Here is a 25,623-nt window from a genome sequence, read left to right as displayed (position 1 = left end):
AAACCTTGTATTGGAAATGAATGCCCTACTTAGTCATGCAAATGTATAGTAAAAACAAACAGACCTACAAGCTCACAACACTTTGTGAGTTTGTAGGTCTGTGCATTTACTGTCAAAACTAATTAAAAAGAATGGCTGGTGTTAATTTAATATTACACTTTGAAAACTATTAATAGCTTGTGAGTGACTGAATAACTACAATGGATCCATTGAACATACAAGGTTTCTACCCGAGAGCAACGATGTACATTGTGCAAGTGATATGATTTGAACTATAAATGGAGTCCAAATGGGAAGCACACACACACACACACACACACACACACACACACACATATCTCAAACATTGTACAGGTGGCCAATGTACATCGGAGGAAGGCAGTTCGCACACTGATCTTGTAGATCTTAGAAGCGCTTTAATAAATATCAAGCTTTTAATCCAGTGTGAGGCTCTGTCAGGTATGATAGGACAGGTGACAGGTACCTGACAAATACCCACACTGGGTCAAAACGTTGCAAACCTTGATAATGTAATAGTGCTAATGGGAGCTACAAGGTCAGTGTATGATCTGACCTTATGTCTATGTGTAGATTCTGAAAATATATAGGCCTAAAGTAACTTACAAAATAATGTTACTTACAGCCACCTTCATGTAGCATTTGTTTTAGCCTAAAGTCAGTGTGTTCCAATTACAATTAACTCAAATAGTGGTGTGCATTAAACTAACTGTGCACTATATGTAGCTGGAAATGTGGGTGTTGAGTTCTGCGTGACAGTATTGTACATATTATATAGCAATAACTGACTGATTTCAGACACAGCGTTTCTCGTTATTATATGAAGTGGATTGTCCTCCAGTTTTCCTTCAAGAGATGATTGAGGTCCAGTGTCCGGTCTAGTCTCCGCATGTGTCTCCAAGTATGGCACCGACAGATTGTGGTCCAGTCTCCAGTCCGGCCACCTCTTGAGTCTCCCTTAATAAAGACAGAGAAAGAGAGAGAGAGAGAAAGAGAGAAAAGAATAGAAGAAATGGATAGAAATAGAAGACAAGAGGTTCAGTAAACATACTCCTAGATGACAAATACACATTGTGTATTATTCATAATTTAAAAATATATATTTTAAATTAACATTTATAGCATAGGATATTATTATTATATGTGTGCATGACTTATCTTAAGCCTCTTCTGCGCTGATGGAAGGATCTCACGTTGATTCTCAACTGCAACAAGCACAAACACCCAATTAGAAATAATACAGAGAACAGCACTATGCATCATTTAACAATATCATCTTGGGAAGATTTCACACAGGAATGGAATGAGCAAATAGAAGTTGACTAACCCTGCAACAGCGATGGTGGAATGGCGCCTCAGTCTCTGGTTGATGTCATCGTAACTCCTTACTACTGTCCTGTGAATTACTAGAGAGAAATGTAGAGGAAGAAAAGAGAGAGAAACTAGAGAGAAAATGTTTTTAGTGGCAGGTATATTGGCATATTGATTGTCTGGGAGACACAGGGCTCTATCTTGCACCACGCCTTATCCCTAAACTTATTTGAAATTTGCAACATAAGATGGTTATGAAACTAGCCAATCTACATCTACACGTGAGCTTGTAGATCAGCTATTTGAACTATTTAAAAAATATTTAAAGTAGTAAGCAATGGAAAATACATTTAGGGATTTAGGGTTGGCATAGGATATAGCAGACAGTTTAAATTAACCTGCTTGAATCTACCCCTAATCACACACAAACACGCATATCAAGTAGGTGCAAATGTGCAAAAGACACAACAGGACATGCAACATTTATATACACAATACAACATAACATGCGACATATATATATATATATATATATATATATACACAAATAAAAATGAACATACTTGACGAAAAGGTTGAACTTGACAAATGCACAACACACAGACCACAGAACATGCGACATGTATATACAAGTATAAATGAACAAGTATAAATGAACTAATACACTACATACAGAACAGACTAACTAAATGACAAGACCCTGTGTGGTTGAATGTCTCAGGAAAGTTATAACACAAGTAGGGGTTGATTCAAGCTTCACTGGGGGGGAAAAACACCACATACAATAAATAAACAAATAAATATATAGTGCATCATGGAAGTTAAAAAAATACACCAAACCACTAGAATAGTACACAAATGCAGCAATATTTAAGTTTGAGAGAAAAGAAAATAACTTTTATTGCATTTCGGTAACTATATACAGACATTAATTTGGTACATTTAGAAACACATGGGAACTATAGAACATTCGTAACCTTTGACATATGGAGGTGGCACTAATTAAAATGATACATATTGTTCCAATATCTACTTGTGCCTCTTTGTTGCAGACTCCAAAAGATATTGAACAATTTTGTTGAGAGAAAGTAAATAAAATACTGAGGTCAGCATTTTCGCCAGATTGGACTCAAAACAATTCAACAGCTGATTATAAAATGAATGGAAACTTCAGATGGGCAGGCAGTGTTTCGCTTTCATGTTGAAATAATGACTACTCAGGCCACTTTTTTGCTGGCTCTAAGATATTTCAACATGGGAAACCAGAGTTCGATGCGTGTGTTGAATATTCTGATTTATGGCAAATGTTAAATGAGGGTGCAAAGACATCAAACAGGACATGCTACATTTATAAATGCGCAACAACAATATGGCACTTGGTCGAAACGCGTTGGTCCATTTATTTGCCTTGCTCATCATCAAATAAACTATTTAATTTTTCACTGAAGACGGAGTGCCTTGGATTATTTTCTTTTCAAGTCTGCAATTTACATTTTTGACAAGCAGTACCACTTGGAGGAAGAACACCTTTTGTCTATATGGTTTTACCTGTATCACCAAAGAGCACCTATCTAAGAGCCACTACTAACAGATCCCTGCAGCGCTTCCATTCCTCTATTTCAACAATATGGCACTTGACATGGTCACAAATGCACAGAAATAACAACCACAGAACATGCGACATATAAATGAACGTGACAAAACAGAACAGAACATGTACATACATATAACATGACAAAACAGAACATGCGACATTTAAATTTACAAAACAGAAGACGCTACAAAACAGAACATGAAGCACATAGCACTCTCATTAATCACCATAAAAATGAACTAATTTGGTGAATTTCCTGCGTACAAGTTTGCCTTGCTTAATTTGTTCAGTCTTCCTTCTTGCCAAATGATTCAGTCTGATTTTGCAGAACAAGGAAGATGCCATCTTAACCAGAACATGTACATGGTTTGATTCAACACACGTATCGAACATGTGGTCATGTAATTTGGGGAAAAGGTTTTTTCCTAAACAATCTTTCATTACTTCATTTGCGATTAATGACGTTGTTTCTCGTCCTTTTGGAACCTCATCTTTGGAACGCTTCAGCATCCTCTGAAACAGAAGCTCGGTGGTCCGGCAAACTGCAAGAATGCCATCTGATGGATTCTGTAGGCCACCTCTGCTCTTTAATTTCACAAAAGAATCTTCTGTGGGTTCCAAATCCTGTGTCAGTGCCTCTGTACAAGCCATACAGGTGAGCTTCTCCTTGAGCTTTTTTGAGATGAAGCCTGCAATGTACTTGATGGCTTCTTCCTTGAATTCTGAGAGGCTGTCCACATCGGGGAGGTCAGGAATGTCATCATCTTCAGGTAAAACCATTTCCACAGGCTCCACATCCATCCGGCGTGAAATGTTGACATTTGCTGGTGTTGAATCCAGGATGTCTGGGTCGTCACGGGCAATCAGGATGTCTGTGTTGTCAAGAAGAAGACAGTTGCCTGTGCCTGTCTTCACCTGGTGCCTTACAAGGAGTCGTTTGTAGGCCGCACGGAACTGTCTTGCATTGGGGTTGTTGTTAAACCCCCCACGTGCTCTGACAGCAGAGAAGAACAACTCCAGATGATCCTGGCTCAACTTGTATGTCAGAAGGTATCTGCATGGTGCACTTGGTTTCTCCACAAGGTCTTCATAAATGTTGAGCACACTTTGACCACATGCAATGAAGCCCAAAATGGGAGTCTTTTTCTGAGTGGCATGCATGTAGACCCAGTTGTTCTTTTTATCTTTGATCTTGAGCCCACGGAGACATGTCTCTGCTTTCTGTAGAATAGCCCTGGCACGAACAACTGTTGTTGGCTTGATAGGTGCCTTAGATCCTTTACCAAATGGATTACGGCTATTAAGGACATCAAAAGCGGCATCAATGGTTTTTATAAACTCTACTGTAGCCGCGCATCCACTGAACTGGGTATTTTTTAGGCTTTTGTCACAGTACTCTAGAGCATTTGCAACACTGTCGCTGAACACCTGGGCTGCAAGATTGACCTTCATCTTTTGTTGTCGCCACTCAATGTGTTGCATTTTCAGATTGTTTCCAAGCCGCAGACCTTCATTTTCTTGAAGTGTGTTTAATTGCTTAATGTACTCCCATTTGATCTCCTGCCCATCTTCAGTTTGCATCACTTCAACTGTAGAAAATGCATTTCGCAGTAATTTTAACATGTGACATGGATCCAACAGCACGTGTACCTTTTTGGGGGAAGCAGGGGGACCTTCATCTACCTGTTGGAGAGCTCCTTCATCAGGAAAATCAAAATGTGGTGTCATGTTTGCGATGTTAATTTTGGCACCAAGATGTTGGAGCATAGAAAAGTTGCAAGATGGTCCATCACATGTCAGTGACACAACCTGGACACCAATTTTGTGAAGGCGAATTAGGCTCTCACGGACAATGTTGGCCCTGTCTGCTCCAGTCAAGCTGCTAATGAGGAAGTATGCAATGGGGATTTTCCATGAATCATTGACCGATACAACCATGAGAACCAGTGCTTGCGTGGCTACTGTGTTTTCCATTTCACCGGTACCAAGGTCAACATAGCCATGAATTTCATCTCCACCAAACTCAATTTGCTTGTGAATGTACATTTCATCAAGCATCAGTGAGCAGATGGTGTCCTTCCCCTCTTCCCTTTTCTTAGCTACATGACTTTTCAGAGCTGTGAAGGATGCCTGGGTAAATCCTGGATCTGCCTCAACACTGCTGTACCAATCACGAATTGTTTGAGGGTGTGGCAAAGCTTTTAGGAACTCCTTTCTAACATAATCATATGCCCTTGCAGAGTAAAAGTGCAATGTAGTTGCAAACTGTTTGAGTTCCTCACAATAAGCTGACTTCTTTTTCTGTTGCAATCTATTTATAATAAGTTTAGGAACATCACTAACAGAATCCAGCAGAGCTGCACATTCACTTGAGATCATCAATTTTTGCTGAAGAATCTTTGTAATTGATTTCAATGAATTTACTTTTGATTTCAATCTCCTTGTCTGCTGATTCTTCAACCTAAGCTTTTGCCGAACTATACCAAGCTTAACCTGTAATTTAGCATTATTACGTTTCAGTTTTCTAGGAGACTCAGCAATAATGTAGCAATGTTCAGGAACCACAGGGATGGGTGGTGGTGGTAACTCCTGGATATACCCATGATCACACGCAATTATTTTTGGATTGGCTCTACACTCTTCAACAAAAGGATCGTCGTCAATCATACCAATGTCCTCATGATACACACAGTCAAGATCCATGGTCTCACTCTCGGTGTGTTGCATCACAACGGCATTGTTATGATCAACAGACTGTATAATACCACTATCTCCATTGTCTTTGTTGATAACAGCTTCACTATCGAAGCACAGAGGTGCAACAGCTATTGATGCCTCATGACACTGAGGCAGGGCACTGGCAGACGGAATGTCACTTACCTCCACAGCCATACTTACCGCCCGGGTCCGTGTGGGCCTGATCACCTTCTCCTTCTCCTGTGTCATCAAATGTGCCGGCAACTGGAAAATGGTAGGTACAGCATCAGCCTTCAGCTTCCTCTGGCCCTGAATAGAAAACAAGACAAAAAGAGTAGGTGCATATCATGTGATTTAATTGACCTACCCTCACCATATATGGTGTTGGTACTATTGATTTAAATAGACTTGTTAAGGGTGTGTATCTTTTTTCTTCTTCCTGGAACATAAACGTAGCAACAGTGCTCTTATTTTACATTCCACAGACCAGAAGACAGCGATCGGATGTGTTCAGGTGTTTAATAGCCGGGGAGCCACAGGCCCAAAACCTCAAACCTCAAATTTAGGCCAAGGAGTGTTCTTCATGCAAAACTAATGCTTGGACTGGATTCAGAATCATGAAAACTCCCTAGTTTGACATGTCACAATTATTGTCACATGCTACTTAAAGCATGATGAAATGTGCGAATTCCTGTACTCTCTACATCCGACAATGATGTTATATATTTTGGCATTATATAATGTCATGTTATTTGCCATGCTGTGAACATATCCTCAATAACCATCTTAAAACAGCCTGGTATACATTAATGCTCTGCGGTAATATGATCCAAACCACATGCTGTTATTATCAAGAAAATAGCATCTGAAACATCACTTGACTTTACCACATTAATGGCCAGATCAATATTAAACAATTGCATTATTCTTAACACAGTTGAATAGGGAATAGGGTGTCTGAGCCTCCTCAATGTCAGATGGTACTGGACCTAATGGTGTTTTACCATTCATCAATTCAGGGAGATTGTACCTTACTGTCTGTGAAGAACTGATCATCCTGGAAATGCTCACTGCAAAGACGGGCATCGTTTGTAGGCTCCCAATTCGCTCTCCTCATCTTTAACACCCATAACTTCTGCCTGTCTTTGTCGGTTCCAAAACTGAGAGAGAGAGAGAGAGAGAGAGAGAGAGAGAGAGAGAGAGAGAGAGAGAGAGACAGAGAGAGAGAGACACACACAATCAGAGACTGGGGCTAACCTTTGCTGTAATGTCATATCCGAACGAGATACTGGTTTGACCTACAGTCTATGGTTAGACCACATTATGTTATAAAAAAGGCTATCTATACAAGCTCTGAATCATAGACTGTAAAAAAGCTGTCAATGCACGACGACTGTCCACGACCGTATGATCATTGCATTGCAACAGATATATATTGATTGATTGATTGAAATATTTATTAATAGTTTGCAGAATTACAGTACATTTCAAGCACAAACTCAATACAAAGACTGTTAACTGTGAGTGGACGACCCAATTAAGCCTTACACTTGTTTACAACAGGGTCCACAATGTTCAATTCATCAAAACATTTAGAGACATAAAAATAGACACTTCTATATAGTTAAAGAACAGAACAGGAATTCATCATATATACACAAACTACCGCGTGAATGTGAACGCACCATAACAAAGCATCGTGCAATTGAAATTGTGTATTTATGAAAGGCCACAATTATAGGCAAACTAACCACGGGTGCAATGTGTGTCTGCTATTTTGTGTAGATTAATTTAGTAAACGAGGACCCGAAATGAAAAAGCCAACATGCTTTATTGACAATCAGTTTAGCAGCATTGCATTGTAATGTAGGCCTATACTTCCCTGTGCCTGTCCATGCAAACTGTAAATAAAGTATTCAATCAAACAAATACAATAAGAGCAGAATATTCACCGTGCAAAGCATAATAGAATCGAATATATGTTGTATCCTACGGTGTGAGTGCGACAAACTCAATGCCACGCTATGAACACGTTGTGGAAATGGAGAGCGAGTAAATTACGTATTGCATATTGTGAGCGATATTACATGGAATGTTATAAAAAATATCATAAATCTATAAATCTTACCGGAATAGTTGGATGCCCCTGCCAGAACGGTTTGTGCAGTCAACAGCAGAACACGTGGGCATGATGATGTTGGCTTGCTCCTCGTCGAATTGAATTAGGAAATCGTGCAAAAGCGCTGGTTTCGGCGGGGTAAAGTTCGATTAAAAAATAAGTCAATGTCTGATATCAAATTCTAAAACCAAACTTTAGATTCGGAGACAAATATCTACTGTCCATGCACCTGCCCTGACATCTGGTTACGAATGACTGTCTCTCCTCTCCGAGTCGAGACACGCCTACCTCCTGTGAAGCACACACGTCACTCAAAAATCATCCCAAGGTATAGCCACGCCCCTCAGAACATACTCGACTTTATGGTCATTTCTTTAATAAATGGGACCATAATTTTCCAAAATGAATATTATGACATAAGAAATGAGACTTTAAACTAGTGACTGGAAGAAGAAAGTATTCATGACCATGTTTATTAAGGTAATACAGTCTAGGTGAAGTTGGGCCAAAATACATGGGTCTCTATGGAGCTATGGTGTTTTTTGGGCCCAGTCCAGCGCCCCAACAGGCCATTATATGAACTTTCAGGAAGTCCCGATTTCATAACTGGCTTCACGAAATATCTGGCTGACTGCCCCCCTGGTCCAGAGTTGGGTGTAACGAGTAACGGAAAATATCGTTACTGTAACGAAACTACTTTGGTCGGTAGCGAGTAATATAACGACACTACTCCTCCAAAATTGATAATCACACTACAGTTACTGGTCGCTTTAGCGCTGCCGTTACTCGCTAGGCCTACTTGCGTCATGTGGCTGCTTTCAGCAGTGTTGCTTTGGAGAATAATGCACACAACGGAGATGAGTTGAACATGAACACTAATGGTGCGCTGGCAAGGCAGTACGCAGTACGGACTAGAACATGTCAAACCGGTGTCAGATCATCAGCAGCACAGCATTTTTCGTTACTGTCGTGGACTCGTAGGGTGGCCAGACGTCCGGTTTTAGACCCACCTGTCCTCCTCCCAACTCAACTTCTGGCCGGACACATAATTGTCCGTTTTTTGTGATATAGCCTACAGTGCTTGTGTCATAACTGTCATTTACGTCGTCGCGGTATTAAAATCTCCGCAGCACTTTTCCACTGCACAGTGGAAAAGTGGGAGACTGGGAGGGATCCCAGTCTCCCACTGTTACAGAGACAGAGCAGGCGTTGCGGTGTTGCCATGTCCGCTTATTACAAGCGACTTTGGGCTTGTTTTATGATAGCCCAGTCAGGCTTCTTTTGGGCTTGTTTTCATAGACATGGCTGCTTGTTTCTCTTCTAAAACCTGGCAACACTGCCAATGGGAGGGTCTATTTGTTTGTTGTAGAACGTGTGCTCTCACAATCACTAGTTAGTTAATGCAGAGATACATAAACCAAATATGCCAAAATGAAAAACTACATTTAATGAGCAATGGAGCAGGGGACTACTGATTTATCTCGGTCTCATTATTTTATTTGAATATATATTGTTGGGAAAGTTAATATTTGCCTAGAACCACCCCAGTGGTCAACCATTTTCATATCAAGGTCCAGTATGTATTCTGCATTTTAGCCATGGACCACCATTTGATGAGATTTGGCCTCACAGACCCCAATTAAACTAAATATTATGTTGTTGTGTGGCAGTTCAGTGCAAATTATTTGATAATGCAAATCGATTTTATGGAGTAACGCAAAAGTAATGTAACGAGTAATGTAACTAGTTACTTTCTCCAGGGAGTAATAAAGTAATGTAAGGCATTACTTTTTTCAAAAGTAATATGTAATATGTAGTGCCTTACTTTTATGAGTAACGGACCGCAACTCTGTTCACGTCATGTTATCACCGTAAACGCCGTTGTGAATCAGGCCCTGAGTGAGGAGTGTGAAATGAGTGATGGCTTATGTACTGTAGGTCACACCTAAACTGTGATTGGGCAATGAGTTGAGTGGTGTGATGGCAAACGGGTGTCTGATTATGGATGCAGGGAATGTCCACCAGAGGCTGCCATTCAGACAGCATGCAGATAATTCACAACAGATATAATTGGCAATAAAAGTATAAAACAGACGTGATTATCGTTCGGTAAACTAGCTAATCGCATGCTATAGTCACATAGGGATATTCCACTAATATGACAGCTCGAAAAAGACAGCAGTTGAGTAGAATTGACTCTTCAGTTACAGTAATATACACACCGCTACCTAAAGTAGCCTAATATGTGCAACGAACACTTAATGGTCTGGGTTGAATATCAATTCGGACGCTACAATTACAAGATAGCATATTATCAAGTCTCTAGTCTAGAACAAACAAGCCTGAGATTTAGTCTGTCGTGGATGTATTTGTCGATTCTGTCATGTCATAGATTCGTGGCAACACAGCACGTCTCCTCCTCGTCTCTGAGTTGTTTTTTTTCTGTATACTCTCTCTCATGGTGCTGCTCAGGTGCTGCTCTACGGCGACATGACACAAACACAATAACCAAATGCGCATGTGGGGGTGGAGCATAGAGTATTAAAAGGATAGAGACTAAACTAACGCGAAGCTCCGCCCCCTCTGCTATTCATGTCAGTGGAAGTTGCTCAGTGGCGTTTTGAAGCACCCGGAAGGCTGCCGGAAGTACCGTCTTTTCGCTGATTCAGCATTTCACCGAGGTGCACTCTGGGTGCACTTCCGCATTTGGACACCAAAATTTGGTGTCCAAATCATAGAGTATTAAAAGGATAGAGACTAAACTAACGCGAAGCTCCGCCCCCTCTGCTATTCATGTCAGTGGAAGTTGCTCAGTGGCGTTTTGAAGCACCCGGAAGGCTGCCGGAAGTACCGTCTTTTCGCTGATTCAGCATTTCACCGAGGTGCACTCTGGGTGCACTTCCGCATTTGGGCACCAAAATTTGGTGTCCAAATGCGGAAGTGCACCCAGAGTGCACCTCGGCCGTGAACGCCATGTGAACGCGCCTGAAGCCTGAATCCATTCATGAACGCGCTCCGTGTCGAGTACGAGCAAAGACAAAAAATAAAAAACAATACATAGATTTTCGTCTGTTTACATAGCGCACAGGCGCTGAACCAGAAACTTGAGAATTCTGACATTATCTAGGGATTTATATCGAAATGTTAGTAAAGACTTAGCAACTAGGTGGTCTATTTTACCCCTAAAATGTATCAATATAATAAAAACAGTTCCATCTGGGCAATGTTTAATGTTACAGTGTACTGTACACATGACATGATGGGTGCATTTGGTTCCATTGTACACTGACTTGAATTAGATTAACACTAAAAGACATTTACTGTGTATGAATTCATAAATTACAGACTAAATTAAAACCACAATCTTTGAACATCTTCTGTTTTTTAAACTCAGTACCTCACCAGTTGTGTAAAGATGCAACACAATCAACAAACTCAATGTGGGAAAATTATAAAATTACGGTAGTTTAAAAAAAACACCACGTAGTGATCCCAGGAAAATATCGTTCCCATCAGAAAATAGGCTATACATTACTTTTCTTTAATTACCTACCCTACAGGAGTGGTTCTCAAACTAAACAGGGTAGTTTATTTAGCCTAACCCCTTCCTAGTGACAACATAAATGGATCTGTAAGAATTCTTAAGAAATAAGCATTTATTTTCAAATACATAAAGTTTCACTTCTAGTGATTTTTACAAGTTGACTAGTTGTTTAACTACCTATTATGTAAAAGAAAAAGAAAAAAAGGTATTGTGCATTTAAAAACGGTGTACATTGGTAGTTCTAGCTGATCTTGAGGCCTACAAAAACGGGGGGAAATAAGCTCAGAAGATCAGAATTTGTGTCCTCATTACAGTATAAATGTATGGAAGTCAGGTATGTCACACAATTCAATTCAATTCAAAGGGCTTTATTGGCATGAGAAAACAACATTGCCAAAGCAGAAAGAACACTACAGTAATATAATCAAAACAAAAATTATGTACTTTGAAGGTCAGAATCTTCAATAGATCAACTTCTATGTACCAAGATCACTCGATGCAGGAATATACACAATGATTAGTCTTAGTGGTTGTGTTACATTTGATATCCTTCTCCTATCACAGCAACTCACAAATCTTGCTGCTGTGTTTGCACATTGTTGTACTTCGCCCAGCAGATATGGGTATAGATATGGGGGTAGATATGGATAATAAAATAAAATAAAATAAAATAAAATAAAATAAAATAAAATAAAATAAAATAAAATAAAATAAAATAAAATAAAATAAAATAAAATAAAATAAAATAAAATAAAATAAAATAAAATCAATTAAATTCAATTCAATTCAATTCAATTCAATTCAATTCAATTCAATGCAATGCAATGCAATGCAATGCAATTCAATTCAGGCAACAAAGAAGAATTGTAAGGGGTAGGTAGGCGATAGGAAGGAAGGGAAGAAAATGAGTGAACAGTAAGATGACTAAAATGTAATTTTTTTTTTTTTTTTTTTTTTTAATCTTCACATAAATATATTTGCCCTGGCCAGTTTGTGGTCTTTTTATTATTTATTTAAATAAAACCTCCGTAAAGCTATGATCTAGAGTAAGTACAAGAGGTAGTCTGACTCACTCTAGATTGTAGCTTTAAGTGATTGAACTATACTATCTAAAAATATATCATTTCCCAAAGTGGTAAAATGAACTCCATCACGCAGAAATTGGCCAGGGCAATCAAATTTAATGTGAGGATGAGCAACAATGCTCCCACCTAATTCCCTAACAAAAGTAGCCATCTTACTGTTCACCCATTTTCTGGCCTTGTTGATCCTCCCAGGACTTGCAGCACCTCGCCACTGGCATCTCTGGGTGAGCTCAGAGAAGATGATCTTCATCCGTGGGAAGGTGGTGTGGAGGTGCTGCAGGTCCTTCTTCATTTCATTTAGGAGGTCAATGCTCTTCACCTTCGCCAGGTCATTACCACCACAGTGCACTAAGAGGACATGTGGGGCTCTTCCTCCTTTCAGCGACTGGTAAAAAAAAGGGACCAATTTCTCCCATCTCAGGCCACCCCATCCAAACCAGGAGACCTGGGCATTGAGTCCAAGATTGGACCCCATGGTCTGCCTGGCTCGCTCTTCCCCACGCCGGATATAGCTGCTTCCAATGATCCATATATCTGTGTGTTCATTACAAAAAATTACAAAATACAAAATTAGATAAGTAAGACTTGTTCATTAGGCTACATAAACTGTCCATGGTTATTGTAGTTACTAGTTCACATTTGTATAGTTATTTTGTATTTAATTATATTTTCAACCCTTAAATCAATGAGAGTTTAGACTTGCCCTGAGGTCTTTCCAGATGTGCACTGTTTGCAGCAGCAACAACAGCAGCAGCAGCAGCAGCAGCGGTAGCCATCTCTGATTCTAAAAGACATAAAAGCACAGAATATGAAATCATGTCTCCCACCTGTACTGCTCTACAAGGCCGAGTACGTAGGCTACTACGTTTTTGGACACATCGACTTATTTGTGTATCCTGAAAGTCAAATTATATATCATTCTTATAGTCTATACCCAAAGAATATGTTAGCATATGAAATTAGTGTAGGCCTAATATGCCAATATCTCATTTGGCAGAAGTTGAAACACAAACTGTTATAAACTGTTTTAAATGTTTCAGTTAAAAGAAAATGACTGCACTTTGGTACGTGCGAGGCAGTGCTCATATAGGATTTGTGAAACATCATCCATTTTTCCAGATATTAATTAATCTGAATAAATTACACCTGTTTTTAACTTCGGATATGTGCAGCAAACGGCATTTATGATTTATGACATCCAAACTCCAAATTGAACATTGTATTAGGCCTATAAGGAAAATATGTTTATTCAGTCGTCTAATCCTAAAGTTTATACAGCTGTAGGTAGAATATGTCTTTTAATACAACAATTGTGTTTGCTGTCATGTTCTTTCTTATAGCTCAGACTCTGCATGCACTCTGTCAAATGTGGATTTAAATTTCTCAAATTATCCTTAAAAAGCAGTTTCTTTGTTTCTTCGTGGGATGTAGGCACTTGATTATATAGCCTAATCAAGTTGAAATAGAAGATCTGAACCTACCGTAGCCTACCGTTTATCACCAAACTCCCTTAAATTGGTGCAAAGTTCTGCTTTCGTCTCGATCCTTTGACCACCGACAAGGCGACAATCATGCATGTACTGTGTTGAAGCCAGCTATATGCAGATGCATCTGTAGTCTCGGGTCACTGTGACCAACACGTGACATTTAATGTTTGTCAACATTATAGGAAAAATGCTCCTTTCCCACGGGTGGAGCAGGGTACGGGGGGAAGGTGTGTTTGTGTGACTCTGTGCTTAGTGCTACGAACGTCTTTTGGACTGATGCGAGTCAGTTTGGAGCTCCCGACAAGAAGACAAGATGCCGAGTTGTGTCGCTTTTGACTGCCAGAGTAGATGTATGCCGCGAGGCCGGCGAGGGTCGAAGAAGACCGTGTCTTTTTACAGGTAGGCCTATGTTAAAATGTGCGTGTGACTGTTAGGCACCCGACGACAATCATAATGTAGCCTATAGTTTAATCGCTGTTTTACAGAAAGGCCGCTGTGAATTGTGTTTTGAAATTTCGCCTAAACTTTAATCTATATTCTGCTTGCCATGAGGATGACATGGCCCAGGGGTCTGCAACCTTTTCGACATGATAAAAGTGCCTTGTCTTTATTTTCTTGATGGATGGCCGTGCCATATCGACATTATGACACCACATCCAAATTATATATTTCCATCCGATTTTGATTGTTCATACACAGCAACCTTTCTCTTCTTCTTCTTTAGAAACATTTTCTTTCACATCAGCATGTATGATTTTTATACTCAATTATTTCCAGTCTAAATTATTGTAGAATTATGTGCAGGATGTCATTTGCATACAGATGTGAGTGGACTTAATTAAACTGTAAACCTTTTTTATATACATTTTAATTTAAAAGAAAAAGCATCTCTCTCACACATCTCTCTCACGCCAGTGATCACCTAGCTGTGCCAATGTTGGCACAATACGCTATGGTTGGCACCCGTGCCGGTTGCCTACCCCTGTGACTTCGTCTCGTAGCCACTTGTAAATCAATGACGGTATAAAGTTATAATATAGGATCAGTGCACTGATATCCTATATTATAACTTTATGGCATTGACCAATGACAGATAGTTCAGAGCCCATTGTGTAGAATTAGAGAATGGGTCTTCATTTCACTTGGAATTGTCCTTAATCTGTATTGGATCTGTATTGGTGTTGGCTGCTGAGTTGTGGAAAGTAACTAACATTTCCATTTGCAAAAAGTACAGTATTTGATGTAGGCTATAGTTGAGTATTTCTTTTTTCAATACTTTCTAGATGTTAAGAAAGGCTAGTATTAGGCCTACTGACAACAGTTGATCTAACCTTACATTTAAATATTATAGAAAGCATGATTTATCATGATATATGTGACTATTTGGGAAAATTGGGATGGCCTTATATTGTAAGCATAGTAAAGATCTCAACTGCTTTAACCCTTCCATTCTGTTATGGTAACTGCTGACCTGTTTTTAACTTTAAATATGTAAAAAGTATTTTTCTTTATTGGAACAAGGCTTCATGATATTCTAAGAAACAGTTATTTTAGGGATACGCAAATCAATGAATTATCTTCATTTTACTTTTTTGATGGTCTTGAATGTCAGTGACCCTAATGATTTTGTGTAGATTTCTAGTAAATTAAGTAATGCAGATGTGTAACAATAATTTTACTCTTGAGATAATTTCATTTTGCACTACATTTAGGACCACTGGTTCAGACCCACTGCCCCAACCTTTAATGTTGACAAACATTGAATGTCAAAGTGACACGCATGTGTGCGAGTGCACACACACACACACACACACACACACACACACACACACACACACACACACACACACACCTGACAAATGTATACAGGTCAAGAAAGGCCAATTAATCGATCAATTCCACTTCATGAAGAGTAAGCATGTTTTTTAATGCTCTTTGCCGAGCTGTAGTCTAGTAGCCAGCCCATAGAGCCCCATTGTGAACCCGGACATGTTGAGTACACCAAGGTTTTATGTTAGAAATGTTTAGTATGGATCCCCAGCATGTAGAAACTGCCGGATGCTAACTTGCACATGTTGAGCAATTTTCATAATTGCCATAATATGTGACCATACCAATTACAACCTATAGAAGGCAAAATATTCAAAATCTAATCATGCTTTATGTAGCATGTGACATGTCTAACTAGGGGGTTGAATCCATTCCAAGCATTAGTTTTGCAAAAAAAAAAACACTCATTGGGCTAAAAACGGCCAAGTGGGCATGGCCGTTTTAAGCCCAATGAGTGTTTTTTTGCAAAACTGCTTGGAATGGATTCACCCCCACAAACCCCCACATGCTAGATAAAGCATAATGACATTTTGAATATTTTGCCTTCTATGGGTTGTTAATGGTATGGTCACATATCCCAATTATGAAAATTGCTCAACATATGCAAGTTAGCATCCGGCAGTTTCTACATGCTGGGGATCCATACTAAAATTTTCTAACATAAAACCTTGGTGTAGGCTACTCAACATGTCCGGGTTCACTTTTTGGCTACTAGGCTATGATGCCATCTAAATACATTTACGTTTTTAAAGAAGCATTGTTCTGTGGAACAATTTCATTGACCTTTTACATGATCTATCTTCACAGATTTCCTCTTCGTTTCAACAAGGACAAAGCTAGACTGCGTCATTGGGTGAGCAATGTCGGACGTGAGAATTGGACACCAGACCAACACTCCAGGCTATGTGAGTATCACTTTGAAGACTGGTGTTTTTGTTCAACCACGACTGGGAAGAAGTGCCTCACTCGAAGCGCTGTCCCCACACTTTTCAACGATGATGAACGTACGTCCGAGAGACACACGGTAGGTGGTGGTACAGAGGAGGTGAGTGTTACATTTTTTCCGTTTGCACATGATCACAACTACGATCACAAAACTATTGGACATATTGATGATTGGGTAAATGTGGTAGTTGTCTCAGATAATCTTGAGACAGGGCAGGAAGAACAAGATGACACAGATTTTGTGTCTGTTTTCCTGCAATACAAGGACACAGCTCAGGAGTTAGAAGACACTATTGAACCAGAGCGCGATCCCCATGGTTTAGCAGCTAATTCTGTTAGTGACACAGCTCAGGAGTTAGAAGACACTATTGAACCAGAGTGCGATCCCCATGGTTTAGCAGCTAATTCTGTTAGTGACACAGCTCAGGAGTTAGAAGACACTATTGAACCAGAGCGCGATCCCCATGGTTTAGCAGCTAATTCTGTTAGTGACACAGCTAAGGAGTTAGAAGACACTATTGAACCAGAGTGCGATCCCCATGGTTTAGCAGCTAATTATGTTAGTGACACAGCTCAGGAGTTAGAAGCCACGATAGAACCAGGTGATACCCATAGTGATTTTGATAGCGACGACGAGTTAGACAATGAGGTTGAGCACAATCCCTTATATGAAGAACACAGCTACACTGTGTTTTTATCTCCAAAAACAATGAAGCGTTGTTGGCTTGACACAGAGGATAGACTGCAGGTTAGTGAAAAGAAAAGGAAAGTGGAGAAACAGAGGACCAGACGACTTAAAAAAAAATTATCCACCCTGTCTGGTGTCCTCCATGAGTTGAAGCAGCAAGTGCTAATTTCCACAAGTTGTGCAGACATGCTGGAGGCAACACACAGTGGTGTGATAAAGGAAGTCATTGATAGAATGAAGACAAGGAAAAGGTCTAAAGTGTCAGATAGTTTAAAATCATTTGCCATGACTCTGCACTTTTATTCGCCAAGGGCTTATGAATATGTACGTCGCTGTTTTGATGATGCTTTGCCTCATCCGGACACTATCCGGACTTGGTACACCAACATTTCTGCAGATCCAGGATTTACAACACCTGCATTTTCTGCTCTCGAGGCCCATGTGAAGGACAGGAAACAAGAGGGTAAAGACACCTTGTGTGCTCTCATGATGGATGAAATAGCCATTAAAAAGCATGTGGAATATGCAACTGGAAAATTCCATGGATATGTGGACCATGGCTCTGGCGTAGTCGATGACAGCTTACCACCAGCCAAAGATGCCTTGGTTCTCATGGTTGTTGCCATCGACAATTCCTGGAAAATTCCAGTTGCGTACTTCCTTGTTGATGGATTGTCTGGTGGGGAGCGTGCCAACATCATCACAGAATGCCTTCTGAGACTCCGTAAGATTGGAGTCCATACAGTCTCCTTGACGTGCGATGGTCCATCATGCCATTTTGCCATGTTGAAAGCCCTTGGTGCAGACTTAAATGTCCATAGCATGAGGCCCTCATTCATTCATCCTGCAGATAAAGACAAACAAGAGGATGAAGAGAAACAACAAGTGCATGTTGTTTTGGATGTGTGTCACATGCTGAAGCTGCTAAGGAATGCACTGGCAGACATGGGTGAATTTCAAAGCCCAACAGGCAAAATAAAATGGCAATACATTGTGGATTTGGTGAAAATTCAAGATGAGGAAGGGCTGTTTCTTGCAAACAAACTGTGTAAGGCGCACCTACAGTGGGATAGACAGAAGATGAAGGTCAAACTTGCAGCTCAGGTTTTCAGCAGCAGTGTAGCTGCCGCTCTAGAATGCTGCAGGCAACTCACGGACCCAGTTCAACCACAGTTCAAAGGTTGTGAGGCAACTGTGGACTTCTTGAAAACCATTGATGCAGCATTTGATGTTCTCAACAGCAGGAACCCACTGGGAAAGGGAAACAAAGCACCAATGAGAACAGCCAACAAAGAGCGTGCAGTAGAAATCCTGCTAAAGGCAGAGAAAACACTTTTTGAACTCAAGGATGACAAAGGGAAAGCGTTGCATTCTGGGAGGAGAAAAACTTGTGTAATTGGCTTCATAGCCAGTTCCAGAAGTGTAAGAAGTATCTTCCAAGAGCTTGTGGAGAAGCCCAATTCCCAATGCAAGTACCTCCTCACATATAAGCTCAGTCAAGATCACCTTGAGCTATTCTTTTCTGCGATCAGAGCACGTGGTGGATTTAACAACAATCCAACTGCAAGACAGTTCACTGCTGCATACAAACGTCTTCTGGTTAAGCATCAGGTGAAGACACACACAGGTAATTGTCTCGTCCTAGACAATACCAAGGTCTTGGAAGTGACATCTGCGTCAGCTAACACTGCACGTAGGTTTGACCTGAACCCTGTTGTGCCTGACCCGTTTGACCACAATTACATTCCAAATGCTGATAGTGTCTCAGAGTTCAAGCAGGAGGCAATCGGCTACATGGCTGGCTTTGTGGTAAAGCAGATAAAGGAAAAACATAACTGTATGACTTGCAGCGATGCTCTGACATCTGATACCACTGAACATCGCCTGGTCTTCTTAAAAGATCGTGGAGGTTTGCAGAAAGCATCCAAGGGAATAGTAGCTGTGTGCCTAGAATCAGAGCGTTGTTTTCAAAGGATTTTGGCTATTAACTCTGGAAAGCTCCCAAAGGGAAAAGGTATAACATCACAGGTTGTCCAAGAAGTACTGAAACGGAGTGCTGAACGCAGTGCTGATGAGACCTGGTTCCCGGAGCTGAACGATCACATGTTCGAAACAACCATTGAAGACAACCATGTACATAGCTTGGTGAGAATGGCAGCGTCTATCTACTGCAAGATTAAGTTGCACCATTTGGCAAGACGGGAAACAGAAAAGATCCAATCAGCACCCGTTAGACATAAACTCACCAAAATGATTCATCACCTTCACCAGTAGCTACAGTACATGTTTGTTCAATGATTGTTCAACAGGATTGTTCAAGTAGAAAAGTAATGCTTTGTGTTTTCTAAGTTTGATTTGTTGTGTATGGCCTATTGTACATATGTTTGTGTTTATGTAAGCCTGTCTATTATGTAAGCCTGTAATGTCTATTTATTTTGTGAAATCCCCCTTTAAGTGTTTATGTCAAATATGTCATTGTGATTGTGTATGTTCACTATGTTTCTTTTATTTATGTACAATGTCATTACATACAGCACTTATCTGTTCGTGTCCTGTGTCGTTTTGTATTACCTATCACTTGAGCAACCCTAACATACTCAATGGTGAACTTGTTGAGTAATAGTCAAACCTCCCTCCTGAAATACCAAAGTTATTCAACAGCATATTGCCTGCCTATAAAATGACATTGAGACAAAGTTCATTGTAAAGCTTGGAGCAATCTTAACGGTGCACAAGTCTTCAATGAACATGAGTCTGTCTAATGCCAAATACAATACATCTGCATTCCCGCTCGGCTGACGTTACATTTGCGATGAGACAGTGTTTATTGTAAAGCTTGGAGCAATCTTAACGGTGCACAAGTCTTCAATGAACATGAGTCTGTCTAATGTCTAATATAAGACAACTGCATTCCTGCCCGGCTGACGTTACCGGTACATTTGTGGTGCGATAGTGTTTATTGTAAAACTTAGAGCTATCTTTACGGAGCATAAGTCTTTATAATTAACACTCTAAAATCATTCTAACATCTAAAAAAATTATTAGATTATCTGAGACAACTACACTGTAGAATGTAGAGAATGTTGCATATTAGTTGTTTTGTTTTTGTATTATCTGTTTCATGCTGTCTCGAGATCCTTTCCCATTGTCGTCGTCCCCCACTCCCCACCCCCAACGCACACACACATACACCTACCTGCCTGCCTGCCTTGACAGGCACACACACACACACACACACACACACACACACACTTTGGATGGTTGCTGTCACCCCACTAGTGACTCAGTTGAGCCGAGGTTCCTGACACTACTGGTAAAATTGACAGGCACATGTACACACACACACACACACACACTTTGGATGGTTGCTGTCACCCCACTAGTGACTCAGTTGAGCCGATGTTCCTGGCATGACACTACTGGTAAAATTGACAGGCACACACACACACACACACACACACACACACACACACACACACACACACACACACACACACTTTGGATGGTTGCTGTCACCCCACTAGTGACTCAGTTGAGCCGAGGTTCCTGACACTACTGGTAAAATTGACAGGCACATGTACACACACACACACACACTTTGGATGGTTGCTGTCACCCCACTAGTGACTCAGTTGAGCCGATGTTCCTGGCATGACACTACTGGTAAAATTGACAGGCACACACACACACACACACACTTTGGATGGTTGCTGTCATCCCACTATAAGTTGACCCCCCCCCACTCCCACCCCCCCCCCATGTGTCTGTCCTCTGTCCCCACTCTCGGCCTGCACCTTGTCGTGGTGAGTGGGCTTTAAAACTAAGCCAGGCCATTTAACCCATTTAGACCGATGAGGCTGATTCTAAAAACGCCTTCTAAAGCTTAACATTCCCAAAAACCTTATGTAAGTAAACATTTTTTGAACTTGAGCTTACGTTTGGCTATGATGTTTGATTTGTGCGTCATACAGTTTATTTAAATCACAGGCTTAGTCTGCCAGTTGATTCGTTTATTGGAGGTTATCAGCGACAACAGTCATGGTATTGCATGACCTTTAGTATTTTTGTATTATTATTTACTTCATGATATATTTAGTATAATGTTTATGGTCAGACGGTGACAAGAAAACAAACACTTAAACACACTTAAGCTCACTTCAAGAGTTTATGCCATGATACGTCTGTGATTTTTCTTTTCTTCTTTAATACACTTTCCTCCATGCATTAAGGTTTGGTATGGCTGCTGTGTTGTGATGACTTCATCTTCTGGTTTGGTTTGAGCTGGACACCTGTGACCTTCAAGCTAAAGTTTACATTATAGCTAGTAGATATATCTCTCATGACAGCATGTATTTCACACAGTTAACAATTTCGTTTTTATTTACTTGCGCAAGCAGAGCGCGCAAGTAATCGTTTCGCTTGGTCTCTTCGAAGTGAAGACAAGTTTTCTTCAACGGTAAATCTGTGCCTGGTTTGCTGGGACTAGTTACAACATTACGTCATCCTTGAGAGAGTACATGGTGTGTATATGACGTAATGTTGTAACTTGTAACTTGTAACTTTTTGGAACCAAGTAACCACAGTATACTGCTAATCAAATTACAACTACATACTCTGTATGTAGTTGTAACTAGAACAACTACATATAGTCTGTGCCTGGTTTGCTGGGACTAGTTACAAGTTACAAGTTACAACATTACGTCATATACACACCATGTACTCTCTCAAGGATGACGTAATATTGTAACTAGTCCCAGCAAACCAGGCACAGATTTACCGTTGAAGAAAACTTGTCTTCACTTTTTGGAACCAAGTAACCACAGTATACTGCTAATCAAATTACAACTACATACTCTGTATGTAGTTGTAACTAGAACAACTACATACAGTCTGTGCCTGGTTTGCTGGGACTAGTTACAAGTTACAAGTTACAACATTACGTCATATACACACCATGTACTCTCTCAAGGATGACGTAATGTTGTAACTAGTCCCAGCAAACCAGGCACAGATTTACCGTTGAAGAAAACTTGTCTTCACTTTTTGGAACCAAGTAACCACAGTATACTGCTAATCAAATTACAACTACATACTCTGTATGTAGTTACTTGCGCAAGCAGAGCGCGCAAGTAATCGTTTCGCTTGGTCTCTTCGAAGTGAAGCCAAGTTTTCTTCAACGGTAAGTCTGTGCCTGGTTTGCTGGGACTAGTTACAACATTACGTCATCCTTGAGAGAGTACATGGTGTGTATATGACGTAATGTTACAAGTTACAAGTTACAAGTTAACAAGTTACAACATTACGTCATATACACACCATGTACTCTCTCAAGGATGACGTAATGTTGTAACTGGTCCCAGCAAACCAGGCACTGGCTTCACTTTTTGGAACCAAGTAACCACAGTATACTGCTAATCAAATTACAACTACATACTCTGTATGTAGTTGTAACTAGAACAACTACATACAGTCTGTGCCTGGTTTGCTGGGACTAGTTACAAGTTACAAGTTACAACATTACGTCATATACACACCATGTACTCTCTCAAGGATGACGTAATGTTGTAACTAGTCCCAGCAAACCAGGCACAGATTTACCGTTGAAGAAAACTTGTCTTCACTTTTTGGAACCAAGTAACCACAGTATACTGCTAATCAAATTACAACTACATACTCTGTATGTAGTTACTTGCGCAAGCAGAGCGCGCAAGTAATCGTTTCGCTTGGTCTCTTCGAAGTGAAGCCAAGTTTTCTTCAACGGTAAGTCTGTGCCTGGTTTGCTGGGACTAGTTACAACATTACGTCATCCTTGAGAGAGTACATGGTGTGTATATGACGTAATGTTACAAGTTACAAGTTACAAGTTAACAAGTTACAACATTACGTCATATACACACCATGTACTCTCTCAAGGATGACGTAATGTTGTAACTGGTCCCAGCAAACCAGGCACTGGCTTCACTTTTTGGAACCAAGTAACCACAGTATACTGCTAATCAAATTACAACTACATACTCTGTATGTAGTTGTAACTAGAACAACTACATACAGTCTGTGCCTGGTTTGCTGGGACTAGTTACAAGTTACAAGTTACAACATTACGTCATATACACACCATGTACTCTGGTCCCAGTTCACAACGATGACGTAATGTTGTAACTGGTCCCAGCAAACCAGGCACAAACCTACGGTTGAAAAAAACTTGGCTTCACTTTTTGGAACCAAGTAACCACAGTATACTGCTAATCAAATTACAACTACATACAGAGTATGTAGTTGTAATTTGTAATTACATTTGTGATTTGTAATTTGTAAATCTGTGCCTGGTCTGCTGGGACCAGACTACACAGATGACCATATCTCTTACGTCATCACTGAGAGCTAGTCATACATATACACACCGTGTACTCTGGTCCCAGCTCTCAAAGATGACGTAATGTGGTATCTGCTGGGACCAGATTATACAGATGACAATTGACAATTTACAATAAGTAATAAAATAATTATACTGTATAATATATTTTAATTCAGTTTATATACCTTTTTTTTCATCACATATCAATGATTCATTTTTCTATAAAAAAGTAGTTAGGTAGCAAATAGTTACACGTAATGATTATACATTCAAACGTTTCTTCACAGAGATACTGAGATGTGATACTTTCCAGCGGTCGAAAGTACTTGCGCGCTCTGCTTGCGCACTAGTAGGCCATTTATGGCCTACTAGTGTGCAACAAGCAAGTATGCACTCGGCAGAGTGCAGTTCTAGTTTCTTCTATTTTCTCATTCTGTTCTCATAATATTGATATCACAAACGTTTATCCATCTTTATGATCTTTTTTGTGCGTAATTGAGTCTTTGCAACACAATTACACACTTGCAAGAAATGTCCAATATAGCTAATCACCCAACACACACACACACACACACACACACACACACACACACACACACACACACACACCAATTTCATCCCAGTAAAGAGAAGTCCTGCCCAAGAGAAGTCCTGACCAAGAGAAGTCCTGCGCTTCAGCCAGCAGAATTTAAAAGGGTTCTTCAGTGCTCAACAGGGACAACTTGCATCAGATGCACCCAATTTCATCCCCTCTCTCATCACCATTTCTCCACCACTGAGAGTAACATAAAATGGCAAACAGCAGGTGTACACAGCAGATCTACAGTAGCACAAGTTCAGCAAGTGACCTTTCCATTTTAGCTATTTAACGTATCAAGTGGTTATTGAAATATCTACAGCATCTGGTGTCTTTTCATTAATGCAGTTTTACCCATTCAAATATTTTAGATAAAGTTGTTAGTTTAGACTGTATTCTATCTCCATCAAAGTGTTCTGGCAATTTTATATTTTGTAATGCTTTATCTTGACAGATAAAGCAAGATATCACAGTGTAGTGACAGGTTCCTGAACCAAGTTCACAATTCATATTGTTCAGCCATTTCGAGAGTTTTGCAGATTAAAATTCTGTCTTCAGATCCCAATTTTGTTTGCACACAAATGGAATAGCCTACATGTATAGTTTATGTCTTTGTATAATCCTCACACTTAGTCCAGTGATCACAAAGCTGATAAACTCACTAAGCACAGAAGCACTTGTGAAGAACGGAAACTTATACATTGTTCACAAGTGCTTCTGTGCTTAGTGAGTTAATCAGCTTTGTGATCAATGTGAAAAAGCTCAGTCAGCAATCTTTATTATAGGCTGAGTAAAGGGAATGTGCTCTGTATATTCTAACTATGGACCCCCCCTAGTGTCCATGTTTGTTCATCTTAAATTCTGTTTTACAAGGTGACAAGATGACAAGATTTTTTAGTTTAACAAAAAGGCTTTGTGAAAATGTTCAAGGTCTACCGAATAATTGCCATACAGTGTTCAGTAACAGCCTACAGGGGTCGTATCACCAGCCGTTTCATAAACTGACAATACCAGGTGGGTTGACAATTGCATACTTGATGATTGTGTAGACTACTTTATTAACAGTTTGCTGAGTAAATGAAAGCACAGAAAGTAGGCCTACAGTTTAATACAAATACAATGCTAAAAGGATTGAACCCAAGAAAGGACTACCGGTATATGGCTTATTTTCCCAATAATAATAATAATAATAATAAAACGTTATTTGTATAGCACCTTTCATGACATGAAATGCAGCTCAAAGTGCTTTACAGAGCAATGGAGAAAAATAAATAAAAAAGCAAGCCAAAGACATTAAAAAAACAACAAAAAAGATCAATTAAAAGCAATGTTGTACAAGGGTCTTGAGCTGTGCTTTAAAAATTTCTACACAG

The sequence above is a fragment of the Protomyctophum bolini genome (genome assembly GCF_963924005.1).
Source record: "Protomyctophum bolini genome assembly, chromosome: 8".
NCBI classification, from domain to species: domain Eukaryota; kingdom Metazoa; phylum Chordata; class Actinopteri; order Myctophiformes; family Myctophidae; genus Protomyctophum; species Protomyctophum bolini.
The sequence above is the reverse complement of the archived record's forward strand: the minus strand, read 5'-3'. Positions refer to the sequence as shown.